The sequence below is a fragment of the Dreissena polymorpha genome, chromosome 4, assembly GCF_020536995.1.
Source record: "Dreissena polymorpha isolate Duluth1 chromosome 4, UMN_Dpol_1.0, whole genome shotgun sequence".
In the NCBI taxonomy this organism is placed as follows: domain Eukaryota; kingdom Metazoa; phylum Mollusca; class Bivalvia; order Myida; family Dreissenidae; genus Dreissena; species Dreissena polymorpha.
In genome coordinates this window covers 132,354,431-132,369,010 of record NC_068358.1, presented here as the reverse complement: position 1 = coordinate 132,369,010, position 14,580 = coordinate 132,354,431, and the positions used below count along the sequence as shown (strand labels likewise).

The following is a 14,580-nucleotide window of genomic DNA, read 5'->3' as shown; positions in this document are numbered from 1 at the left end:
TCAACCTAATTTTTCATAATACAGATAAAAAAAACGTTTAAAAACGAATTTTTTGTTTTATTAAAAAAAACAGAGTGGTATTCTTAATTATATTTTTGTAATGGAATTTAAATTTGTAAAATGAACAACGATTGTACTTATATTTTCAAATAAATGATGTTACACATCACTAAATGAAATAAAAATAACGTTGGTTAGAAAGTTTTGAAATAAACAACCAATTCGCCATTGTGATTTAAAAAAATCATGGATAAATAGTGTGTTTCTATACTTCAGGAATAACAAACGGCAATTCATGTGTGTATGTTTTAAACCGCACGGTATGTCTTTTTATTGTTTCATTGGCAATATCTTCCATAGGATTTGCCTCTTATGATAACATCTTTAAAAACATAAAGTGCGCATTAGCCATTGACTTATGTTCATGGCATCGTATACTGAAGTAATGAAGAACATACCGACACCGATTACTGTTAATTATTTTCTTTCGCTTGGAAAAAATCGCAATGCATAGTGATTATTATTTTGTTTATCTTAAGGATAAAGCTAACTCCGGCTTGAGGTTGATAAAACAAAATTCTATCAGCGGAGGATAAATGTTCAATACATTAGTCGCCACAAACTCCATTTTAGTAAACCATATTAACATCTGGTTGGATTTCGCGTTTCGCTTAGACGGAGTCCTTGAATTTGAAGAACGCCGAGGTGCAATCGCCAGCAACACAAAAACTACACTGGGGCAGTGTCAACTCATAGAATGTTAATTAGTGGCGATCGTTTTGAACGCGTTCAAAGACAGTGCCACATATCCGAGTTTGCGTGGCGCCGCACAGACGTTGTGAGAACGCTGTGTTAGCGCCATAGAATAATGTTTTACTTAGTTTACACACTTCGCGGCGATCTCACGGCGCTTTCACAGATTTTTTTAACACCGCCGCCCGGTTTGACCATCACTAAAAGATCCGCAAGCGATCACTTAATAAAAAATAATAGCCAAATTCGTTGGTCTGGATATAAGTCCATAGGACATAGATGATCAGACATTCCGTTTTGTAAACATTGGACATTGAGAGTTACATTTTGCTAGTCTTTTCACACATGTTATTAAATTTCAAAGATACAAGGGCATTTTTGCCAAAAAGGATCATAACGCAACTTATTTCTGAAGGTCTGTATTGGTATTATGTACACACTTGAGTTTTCGACTGGAAATTAAACATTATTTAAAAACGTTCATTACAATGTTAATATATATTCAGTTTTTTTAGCATAAAATCAAGTTTGTTATTCGTTTAAATAATTTAATTTACTAGAATAATTTTCTGTTACAGTTTGACAAGATCTTGAAAAACATTTTTATATGCCCACATTATTTGATACCATGTAACACGTTGATAAAAGAAATAATGACACATGATCAACGATACAGCAAGCTTTTGGTTTCCTTTCAAATAACTAATTAAGGGTATTACCTTTCGAATTATAAAAATATTATTGTGTTTATAAATCTATAGCATGGTACACAAATTCCAGTTTGTTTCACTATGTTGATGTCTAAGTGATTGCTGTTTCAATAAAAGTGTGCGCGCTATATTTATGCTATGACATTGTGATTTTTTTAATTGGCTTTTTATCTTTTAGTTTATTTATTCCTCAAACATAAGTAAAAAATCATTTCATCGTAACATGATTTCTTCTAACCACGAACTGTATCAAAAATTACAATACGTCTTCTGATCGCCAGGTCAATTTGATATAAGCAAGTCCTCTAAAATAATGTAGTATACTGAATATGACCAATAAAACACAACAAAACATACACACGTGTTTGAAGACAGTCGATAAAATTAAAACAATTCACTGATCATCTAAAGTTTTATTTAATTAGTCTTCCCTAATCAATAAGTTTAAACTCATTAAAACCGGGAAGGTAGTGTGCAACTTAATTAGGAAAATCCGAACACGTTTGGAATTTTCTGTACTGAAGACACCGACTTTCGCGCAGTTGTAACACACAATTGTTTTTAAATTTTAATCCATTCCGCCAAAGTGTCAGTTCCCAAGCTAAGCTGATATCAAGTTTGCCTAGAGATCATCCACAATATGATTTCCATTTTTTTCTTGATGTCTAACGGACTGTCTAAGACGAAAACTTGGACGAGCTGTTGACGTACCCCATAACCCGAAAATAACTTTAAAAAAAACGCGGCAAAAAGTGAAACTATAAACGTCACTTTCAAGACCACGTTGCTGAAATTAATGGCAAACATGTCACGTTTTAAGCAACTCTTATGAATTACTCAAACCACCATATTATAAAGGTTGCATCAATGTCATTAGTTCCACCAATTGTTTATACAACCTCATTTTTCAAAGCTTCATTCTGCTAGAGAGACTCATTGTTGACTCGTGGTATTGTATGTGTCAGTATGTTCAGAGGACGGCTTTTGCTTACACACTTTAAACTCTTTTCTTTGTCCTCAATTCAGTGGAAGGCGAACATTTTTCTGCCCGCCTTTGGTTTGCTGTTCTACTACCAGGCACGCTACCTGTTAGATACTTTATAAGGGGATATGGAATTGGAGCTTATATGTGGATCACTGACATCTGTAGCTTGAGGGATGTGGAGATCTGTCTTCACCTTGTCTCAGCTCTTCCCATTTGCCCCACGAACTGAACATAACAAGTAACCACGGACTGCAGGACCACACGACTACGACCAACAGCAGTATCTTCATCATCATTCGAGACAGAGGCAAATGTAGTCACTTGTCTTTTTGTGGGTGGGCTTGGGATAGGTGGTAGTCTTCTGTTCATCCGAAGAGCCGAAATGCCAATATTATCATGACCCACGGCAACCGTGGCAGTATTCAAGTCTTTCTTTAAATGCTATGGGTCCTCTTTATAATGTTATTTTGTTTAACAGACACTAATATAACAGTGAATACCGTGGATATGTCTTAAGTATAAAATATTGAATTGTTATAGTTACAGAGTATAGTGCGAGAAACAGGAGACGGCGTGTTCTAAAGACGATTCTTGATCTTAAAGTGTCCTGTGCACAGCAACTAGTAAACTTCACCTCGGTCTAATTTCTCGTTAGAAAAACGAGTAAGTAGGTTCCTTGATATGTGAAGATTCAGATTTGCGACTCAACTCACTCTCACAATTCATCCTGACTATGTACAGTGATTTATATTGCGTGAGTACTTCCCTCTATACTTAACTGTACCACATCTCAGGGAACAAAAACGTTAAATATTGTTCTATGGATATTGTATGTTCTTCATGTTATATCGATGTACACGTGAGAGAAATGAAGTATAATACGCTTTCTGTATTCAAAATTGCATCATACGGTGAATTAATTTGTGTGCTGTTTTGTGCCATACTGTTTTGGGTATTTCAGACTGGGTATTTCATACTGTGTTTTTGATAAGTTTACCATATATAAACTTTATTTTAGGTGATTTAAATATTTGTTTTAAAAACAAAATGTGTTCACTGTTTAAAAATATGAACTTTTATAAGAAATGTTGAACCTGAAACAACTGATTGGTCATCCTACTAGAATAACTGAAACAACTTCATCGATTTTAGATCATATCTTGTGCAATCAAAGTAATAAAGTTTCTCATTCTGGTACTTTACCCATAAATCTTAGTGACCATTTGCCAGTATATTGTACAAGAAAAACTACAAAAGAAAACATAAGTAAGCATAACACAGTTCATGTTCGGTGTATGAAAAATTATACTGTAGAAGATTTTATTAACAAACTTTACAATTGTGATTGGAATTGTATGTTTACTGCTGACACTGTACAAGAATCTTGGTTATTTTTCAAAGACACATTTTTGACAGTTTTGAATAATATAGTTCCAACCAAAGAAGTTCGATTAAAGCAGAGAACAGAGCCATGGATGGATTCGAATATTTTAGAATTAATTAAAAATAGGGACTATTTTATGTACAAATTTAAGAAAACTAATAATAAGGATTTTTTTCATTTGTTTTGTTCATATAGAAATAAGGTCAAAAGAGCTGTGAAGAAAGCAAAGGCAGAATATATTTGTGATCAATTAGAAGAAAACAAACACAATCCTAAAAGTTCGTGATCTCATTTAAAATCGTTAGGTCATAGCAATAATAATAAATCCTCGTCACATGTTGTTTTAAAAATAGAGGGCAAACTATGTTTTAAAGCTGAAACAATACAGTTTCTGAAGATTTTGTTTACAAAGAGTTAAGCAAATTGAATTGTTCAAAGAGTACTGGGTTAGATGAAATTTCGGCCAGATTTTTTTAAAGATTCTGCTCCTTATATCAAAACTCATATTACATTTTTGATAAATAGCTCTATTGTTAACAATGTAGTTCCCACTGATTTAAAAAGTGCTAAGGTAAAACCACTGTTTAAGAAAGACAATAGGTCCGAGGTTTCTAATTATAGACCGGTTAGCATTTTGTCCATTGTTTCAAATTTTTTATAGAGAGCTGTATACAACCAGTTGGAATCCTTTCTAATGAAGCAAGGTCTGTTGTATGAGTATCAGAGTGGCTTCAGGGGGAACTACTCCACTGACTCCTGTCTTATTCACCTGTCGGATCATATACGTGGACAGACCTCTAAGGGCCTGTTCACTGGTATGATTATGTTGGATCTACAGAAGGCCTTCGACACTGTAGATCATGACATACTGTGTCAAAAGCTTCGTGCGATGGGAGTGGAGTCTGTGGAGTGGTTTCGCTCGTACCTAACTGATAGGACGCAGTCTGTGCATGTTAATGCCGCTAACTCGGATTTCGAATCGGTTGTGTGTGGAGTCCCCCAAGGGAGTATACTGGGTCCTCTCTTGTTTTTGAATTACATTATTGATATGAAAACAAGTATATCATCCAATTGTAAACTAATACTCTATGCTGATGATAGTGCAATGTTGTATTCACATAAAGATCCTAGTACCAGTAGTCAAGTTTTAGGCAAAGAGCTCGAGTCCTGTAGTAAGTGGTTAATAGACAATAAGCTATCCCTCCATCTAAGCAAAACAGAGTGTATTATTTTTGGTTCGAAACGTAAACTCACTGAGGTGGACAATTTTAATATACAATGTAATGATCATGTTATAAAATCTCAGTCGCATGTAAAATATCTTGGTTCGATTTTGGATGCTGATTTGTCTGGTACTTCTATTATAAATAATATCGTCAAGAAGGTTAACTCTAGACTTAAATTTTTATATAGACAAAGTGCTTTCTTAAATAAAAGTCTTAGAATAAGTTTATGTAATTCTTTAATGCAATGCCATTTTGATTATGCATCCTCTTCGTGGTATTGTGGGCTTACGAAACAGCTCAAGCACAAGCTACAAATAGTCCAAAATTAAATGGTTCGTTTTATTAACAATTCCCATAGTAGAACATCACTTGGTGTATCGAATTTTGAAGATCTTGGTTTATTGAACATTGAGCAAAGATACAAGCAACTTCGACTTCACCATATCCATAAGATTTTCAACAATAAATGCCCGACTTATATGAAAGACAATTTTGTCAAATGTACAGATGTTCATCAATATGGGAATAGATCAAGATTAAATTTTTATGTACCTCAAGTTGATGGCTTTACTAGTTCTTAATTTTACTACAATGATATTAAGGATTGGAATTCATTACCTGATAATATAAAGTCCATCAAATCGAAATTTACTTTTAAGAAACTTGTTAGGAAACATCTATTAAATAAAATGAAGGAAGACGAGAATTCCATGTATTTTTACTTTTAGATTTGTTTTATTTTATGAAATTGCTTATTTTTATGCTAATTTGTATGAGTCTGTGTATTATCATGTCAACGTTTGTAAGTCTCACTTTTTTAATATGTAAAAGAAATAATTGAAAGATCATGTCGTTTTTATCTTAAGAACTGAAACAAACTATATATTTATAGTCACTTATAAGACCTGTTTAACAAAATCCAGGGACCCCGTTGGAAATAAGCTTATTCATGTTTACATGTCTAGGCTTTACGGGTTATCCTGTGTATACATCATGTCCTTATATTAGTTAGAACTGTGATAAAGGCACCATTTACACTTGAAGTTACAAGGTTAGCTATATCGTAGTATTTGTATTTGTACTTAACATGTTAAGATATTGTAATGCATTGATTATATTGAACTGTAAAATGCTTGAAATGTTTACACAAACAAAACTAACTAATAATTTATAATCATTTTTAATAAACTTACTACCAATTTTGTGATAATTTTAGCTTCATTACATGATATCCGCGCACTAAACGTTAAATTGGCAAAACAATAAATAAAAAATAATGTGAAGATTTCTTAATGTTATTGCATATTTTTGCAAATTTGTATTAAACTCAGGAAATGTAAAAGTTAACAATAGATAAGTTCGGCATACCAATCTACCCTAACTTTCTTTTCGATGTTAGTGAAAACAAAGGACATTACCTTTTAAGCCTAAGCTTAAAGATTTTAGATTAACAACAACATTAAAGGAACTTTTCACCATTTGGCAACTGTCAATTTAACGTGAAGATGATACGTATTCAAAAATAAATAATTATTATTGTATTCATTATATTCAAACAGGCACAAAACATGTCTTACGTAGAAAAAAAAGGTTTAAAATATATGTTCGTTTATCAATCAAAAGAGCTGAAATTATTAATCTTATGTAACGTTTCGCATCGATATATTAAAGGTATATTAGATTGCGTTTGAAATACACTGCAAAACTTTTGAAGAGCCTCAGTGGTTTAAAGGTTGCGCGTTTTTTTATGTTTGCTTCAAGATATCGGGTTTGTGTGAAGGGAAACTTAGTATGTTTGCGTTCATCTCGTTATGATAATACTTTCAGCCTATAAAAATGCTAAACATAATGAAAATAAATACATTAAATGACATTTATACGAAAATGTGTTTAAAACATCATTTTAACACTCAAAGAATTCATCAATAAATAAATTATAAATTAAAATTTTTAAATTCGGTATTCTGGCGAGCGACGAATCATGTAATTTGGTCTACAGAACATTAATAAAGAGACAAAAGTTTTCATCTTATCAAGCATTTGCAAATACTGTCAACGATAAGCGCACTCAGATCTCATGTTATTGTTTCCGTGGGTAAAGCAAACAGAAGTGTCAAAATATATCCCGATTTATAACGTCAAAAGAACTGATTTATTGGTTTATCACTTTGTTTTTGAGACATATTGTTGTTCATCGGCACGGCACGTTGCTTCAAGCAAATGATTGATACATTATAAATATCGTTTTAAACCATGTTTGAATATACGCATGGAAACTCTATAATCAAAAATAAATAAAAACACCACAAAATGAAAGGAACACATTTCAATTTAGCTTGTATTAAACAGTCGTCATGTAGTTAATTCTATGCTATTTGTGTTGTCATGAAAATAAAATATATTCATAAGCTCATCAGTTTCGTTTGCAATAAATTTAAAATCTTGCAAATTGTAATTTATAGCATGAAAGAGGCTTTCTTCAAAGCTAAGCTTTTCAATAGGACAATATCAATACCCCTCTGGTTTGGCAATTAAAATAAGCTCCTTCAAGAAATGCACGATTCAGAATATAATCCGAAGTATTTACGGCAGTTTTCCATCGTAGATTTTGCGTTGTTGTAGTTTGTTTTTAACACGAACGCCTTTTGATTGTCTTGTCCGTTAGCACCGATTAAAAATGTACAATTGTATTAATTGTACTTTTTTGTATATTTTTTCTTTTTTCGTCTTCTCTTTTTGTTCTGCGATGCAAACTAGCTGTAATTGTATTTTCTTTTATAATGCTTAATGTACCAGAAAGCTCCACTTGTGTTGTTTACCCACACCCTGTCTCTTGCTCTTATCTAAAGGTTATATTGTTGATGATTTTACTTAGTGTGTATCTTTACCCACATAGATGATTGACATAACGCAATATCGATCAACAATTGGGGGCTTTTATATATGTTTGCAGCGATATCTTACAACTTACATTAAACATGTTCATCCATGGAAATACTTGTATCGTAACATAATAGCATCTATTTTCAGTGTTACATCAAAGAGTTTGCATCTGTTCAGGTGGCGCTATATGTTTACTATGTACGCATGGTTTCACTTTATATGCGTGCTAAATAAAGTACAAAATGTATACAATTATCAGCACCGTCCTATTATATTGGCAGATCTAAACTCCATTACTTTACATCTTCGTGTGGACGACCTTGCATGTACTCTATCCACCATTAGGTACACAATATTATTGCTATTGTAACTGTCGGGTGTCATTGAACTTATGTAACCCCTCAATAATGCAGCCTGTCAATATTCCATCAAAACATAAGAAGTATTTGAAACAAGTTTGAATATATTCGTGACGATTTCTTAGATTTCGACATAATATGCTTTACAGAAACGAAACTGGCAGGTGACCTCATTAATGAAAGTCTATCCTAAGAAGATCATGATTGTATTTTTCGAAAAGATAATACTAACCATTCATACTGCTTCTGAATGTCGGGATCCATTTGAAACGTGCCTTGATCAAGCATATGACAATATAATTATTTTTGGCGATATTAATGAAAACCAATTAAATCCCTCCAACCACAAATTTAAAGATAATCTTTGTTTAAATAACTTATCTAACGAAATTAACGAATCAACCAGAGTGACCGAATGTACTAGTACACTAATAGATCCCATCGCTTTAACAAACACATTGCAACATTTGCATTTAGGAATTTTTGGAATGATAAATCAATTAGTGGTCATTGTGGTACATACATATCTATTAATATTGACTTACCCAAAAATGCTCCTTACAAAAGAAAAATATGGCGCTACCAGTATGCGAATTTAAGAGAGCTTAATGCTGCAATAACGTCATACGACTGGTCCTTTTTACACACGGGTGATATAAACCAAATTGTACTCAGATTTACAAATGTATTTCTTCAATTAGCGACCCAGTTTATTCCGTCTTCCGGTGTCACTATTCGACCAAACGATCGTCCCTGGTATAACTCATCAATACGTAAAACATCCCGCCATAGGGACAGACAAAAGCGTGATGCTATCAAATCTAGTAAAGTTTCTGATTTGTCAGCATATAAACATCTACGAAACGAAGTAAATAATATGAAAAACATGCTAAAGAATGCTTCTTTTAATACTCTTGAAATTGGGCTAGACGATTTTAGAAAATCTAATCCACGCCAATATTGGAAAACGGTAAAAATGCTAGTTAAAGAAAATGCAAATAGTTTTAATAGATAGATAGATATATAGTTTATTTCAGACTTGTACATGGTACATCGTCTATAACACAAGAAATAGTTTACAAAGTGACAACGTGAATTTTACACACTAACAACATTTCATTTCAACAATGGTGTATAAGAAATACATAACAGCAATGGTTATTGAATAAACATACAGTTTATAAACAGTAAGAAAGAAGTAAGTATTATTCATGTAACAATAGTTAATTAGAGTCGGTTTATTAATGTCTGCCAATAGGCAGTGGAGATGAACAATTACACAATATTAATAGTATCCATCCGCTGGTGAACCCAGATGAATCGTATTCGGTAACTGACATTGAAAAGGCAAATACATTAAATACTTATTTTGTATTAATATCTACAATTGATGAACGCGATCATGACGTACCACAATTACGCCGAAAAACACGTAACACGTTTGACGACATTTTTGTTTCTAAACAAGACGTGATCGATGTTCTATGCAACTTAGACATTGAAAAGCTAATAGACCTGATGGTATTAGTCTTAAACTATACAAAGAAACATCGAAATCAATTTGTAAGCCACTAACAATTATTTTTAACAGATCGATACATGAAAACTTATTTCCATCCTTCTGGAACGAAGCAAACGATATGCCTCTCTTTAAAAAAGGTGAAAAATTTATCCCTTCGAATTATTGACCTATTTCCCATATAAGCTGTGTTGGAAAAGTATTCGAAAGGGTTGTTTTCAAATACCTCAACAACTACCTACACACAAATCATCTTATATACAAGAATCAGTCAGGTTTTTTACCAGGTCATTCTACTGTTTACCAACTCAATGACATGTATAACCAAATATGTAAATCGTTTGATGAAAAACAATCTACCTGTATCGTTTATTGCGACATTAGTAAAGCCTTCGAAAGGGTTTGACACATAGGTTTTATACATAAACTGAAAGAACTTGGCTTTTCAGGAAATTAATATCATAGCCACACGCAAACCCTGTGTGTTGCATGTGTGTCAAGTTTCGTCGCAAATCAACCTGTGTATTCCGCAAAGGCTAATCTGGAATGACACTTTCCGCATATAATGGATGTTCGTTTAAAAGAAACTTATTTTACTCGTTACGTATGCCTTATAAGACAAACGAAAGTTCAGATGGGATTGCATAGTTTTCAAAAGAAATTAGCGGAATACAAGTGACGAGATCAAACAAGGATGAGAAGTATATTGATGAAAAAAGTATATTTGACGTTTGCAAAGACTTTCTTAAATACGAGTGTATAAAAACGGAACATAATAAATTAATAACAACATAATTGTTGTGTGACAACTTAAATGCTTATATCTCATTAAATTGTGGTTTGAAATTATCATAAACTTAATGGTGTGTTTTACATTGATTTACATCTGATTTACGCTCAAATATTTCTTAAATAATGTCCTTAGTAATTAAAAAGGACAGAATTTTTAGATGCACGTGCGAAAGTTCTTTTCCTTTGTAATGGCCACGGTGCTATGGCTACCAACGAATTTAACTGTACCTGTACAAGATACAAGAGCTTAAACAAAAGCTCATTATCACAAAATAACAATTATGATAAGTATTTTATTATGAAATAAATCTTAACAGTTAAAATCATTTTAACAATCTAGAAATCCGCCAAATAGTCATGATATGTGGAACCACCAAATAATGTACACTCAGTAATGAAACTTGTGTTTGGTTGGGTGTTTTTTCCAGATAATTAAATTAATAGTTAGTTGTATCGGCTGAACTTCAAGAGCATCGGATTAAATGTTTATACGTAGGGTCGAATATGGTACTTTGGACATCCTGATGAACACTCATATCGTTCTATTTCGGCGTAAACAAGGTGCAGGATCACGTGACCTTTCGGGGTTCCATCTTTTAACTTTACTGGATTTTAAGACGACGGTAAGTGGTGCTTTATTTCAAACAACTTTTTAAAACAAGTTTTCTTAAGAATTTCCACCAGTGTTTAAAGACAGATTTGTATGCTGCTTATGGCAATGTGAACTACATCAGAATTACTTTATATAATAAGCAAGTGTTCTTGTTAAAAAATCCATTTTACTGCATTCATTGTACACGGTTTTGTTTCACGCAACGTTTTATTTTGTCACCGATTTCAGACGTATTCAAGGATTTATTCTTATACCTTAAGATATCGGTTCAAACTGCAAGACAAAATGTCTTTTAAGCACTATAGATTTTTGCAAATGTATTTCAATAACTTGAGATATTTGCAAAAAAAGTTTTAAACGTCGTGTTTACAATCTGTCCAGCCCGTGTGTAAACCCCTGAAAACCCCGTTGATTCTTCACCCTGGTAAATTGATATATATATATTAAATAGGAAACTGAATTAAGATACATTTAAAAAAGAGATCCAACATAGAATGAAGATAATTTTGGTGAAAACGTGCTAATGACTTGTGAGATGGTAATGAAAACAACATATCATTAGAAATAACAAAAGTGAAACACATAAGAAGTCTAAAGCAACGATATTCACAGGGATGTTTAAAAGAATTAAGAAATGTTCCACACTTTTCGTTCATCTCCGTTTGACCCGGTCTTCATCGCTGGTCGTACCCCGCGTGCATAACATTCGTGTTCTGTTGCTGAGCCACTAGTATGGTGCTCTCTGAAAAACGACCGAAATCAACACTCAACGTATAAAACCGTTTTAAACAACCGCTGTCTAAGTATAAGTCCCCATAATTATTTTGAAATAAAAATTTTAAGATTTTAATTAAGGAAACAAAGAACACCTATAGATTTAATTTCTCTTTCGTTTTATTTCTGTTGGCGGAAATTAGCTGACAATGGAAAATGTACTCACGTGGTAATCCGTACTGGATTATCACTCACTGATTACGGCGACACCGCCTGCAGCAACACCAGGTCAACAGCACACCGAGCGTGATTACTATTGCAATCGTAACAATCGGAACCCAACTGGACGAAAGATAAACGTTCATTATAGAATCTTTTGAATGGATATTAAGTTTCCTTGTGATTTTATTTGAAAATGAATGTATGACAATTTTAAATGTGTGCGTAATTATGATTATGATATATATATATATATATATATATATATATATATATATATATATATATATATATATATATATATATATATATATATATATATATATATATATAGTATTCAACAAACTTAAACTGAGTACTGATAATAAAAAAATTACACAAACAAAATACATTCCGTTATGAAAATCTTACCTATAATGCGCTGATTTGAAAAACAAACGATTAAGGTTTTGACTTGTTAAAGTTTCCGCTTTATTCAAAATCAATTAACATAACGTACGAGCCATCGATTTGGCTTTAAGTATTTTTATGGTAAGCTATGAGAACATAGCTCGGGATATTTTCAATTATATTTGGAATATGAAAAAAATGAATAGTTTTGCGTCTTTGAGTTATCCTTGATGATAAACAAATAGAGTTCATTTATGACGTTTGTTTATAACAATTAAAATTCCCCCCGAATGGCGGTCTGGAAAGGGAAATATGATATGCACACCACGAAAACATAAGCAAAGTTTCAATGAATGTAATACTTGTGGGTTTGGAGAACAAAACAATTTCGCTTTTGTAATAACTATTTGTTAACGAACACAACATGCCAGTTACTGAAGTTGCTGTCAGATGGAGACCACATTGCTCTGCGCTAAAAAGATTCAACAAACGTCTGTCATGTGTATCATACTAAAATCAAACTTCTTTTTCAAAACCTTCATTATGCAGTACCAGAGCTAGACTAAGAACTTGAACAATTGCTTAACTGGCTATTACAAATACTAACGCTTAGGAAATGCATACATCTACAATGAATGTTGCAACTATCAACCTAACAAAAATATAACATTCCCAATTATGATGAAGCTAGAACTCAATCATAAGTTTAATTGCTAGCAAACAGATTACATTAGTGAAAACAAACATTCATATGGGCATTGCTATGCGCATAACTATACACATTACGCTTCATATTAAAATGACAACAACGTTACGTATTACAAACATGCACAGTTACTTTGTAACAGAGCAACTATCAGAGATACATATATAATGCTTTTGAGTAATTGCTAAATTGTTGTCACTAAACAGGTCTTTTTAAAAACTTATAATACAAGCAAAATGTGTTGGTTTTCTCCTATTATGTTTTTTTATCCATCTTGATCAATCGAAAGAATTTGTCGAATCAATCGTGTTTAATAGTTCAATAGCCTACCGAAACCGTAATTTTCTCTTTGTTCATATTAAACAGAATATAGTCCCGATCACAATGTGATTAGTAAAGCGTTGATTAAATTATTGCAGTTAAACTCACCAATAATCACGCACAAAATTGTTAAACTCACCAATAATCACGAACAAAATTGCACAAAATGCTGAATAACCTCTCATGGTGAGCATTGCAGTTCTTATTTGACACATGAATGCAGATCAGTTACAACGGCCGATTGACTATATGGTCGACGCTGATTTGCCACTTTACCTAAAAGCACAGTCATGTTATATATTTCTTCATAAATTTTATGTTATCATTTTTTAAATATTCAAACATTTGAAATAAACAGCAATAAGTATAACAATAAAAATTAAGACCAGAACAGCCAAATGGATTCGCGACCGAATCCCTTATGCTTAACCTTAAATTGATTTCGGGAATAAATATATTTAAAAAAATGTAAGTTTTACTTTTCTATCGATTGTTTTATACAATTGTATAAGTAAAATAGCGTTCACACATTTCAAAATATTAAATATGTGTTAGTTAAAAACATAACATTACACATGTTTTTAAAAAAACGAAACTTTGTGAGAATGTCCCTTTAAATGTCAATACACTCCTGTCGATTACCTACTGATTTTTTTAATAACGCTAATAAACATGAACTTGTATAGGAGTTATTAAAATTTTTGTAAGGCTAGACTTAGTATTGTAACCAAAACCTTTTGTGTCATGATCATTTCTCTGCTACTTATTCGGCGTAGCTGTTTAATGTCCCATTTGACTTATCACAAACTACTCAGAAAGCCAATGGAATTTAATGGACGTTTCCCTCCAGTAGGTCCGAATTAATTAAATCAAATTTTGCATTTGGCAATTTGATAGAAATCTCCATAAATCATTGACCACATAGCTTTCTGAAATAAATAGTCTACAATGAACGCATTCACGATTTCAAACAGCTCTCTTTGCCAAGGCCTAGCTAGTGTTTCTC

The 14,580-nt window shown here is 32.5% G+C and overlaps 1 long non-coding RNA gene across 2 annotated transcripts; it reads right to left on the bottom strand.

Moving 5' to 3' along the window:
* Positions 1 to 10,890: 10,890 nt before the first annotated feature.
* Positions 10,891 to 13,794, bottom strand: LOC127876574 (uncharacterized). 2 transcript variants are annotated; one of them, XR_008047930.1, is made up of 3 exons: positions 13,714 to 13,794; positions 12,165 to 12,280; positions 10,891 to 11,966 (listed from the first exon to the last, which is right to left on the bottom strand). It is a non-coding gene; the product is annotated as an uncharacterized LOC127876574 (long non-coding RNA). The 2 variants fall into 2 exon arrangements; XR_008047929.1 differs by having other exon boundaries at positions 13,683 to 13,746.
* Between the last annotated feature and the right edge of the window lie 786 nt (positions 13,795 to 14,580).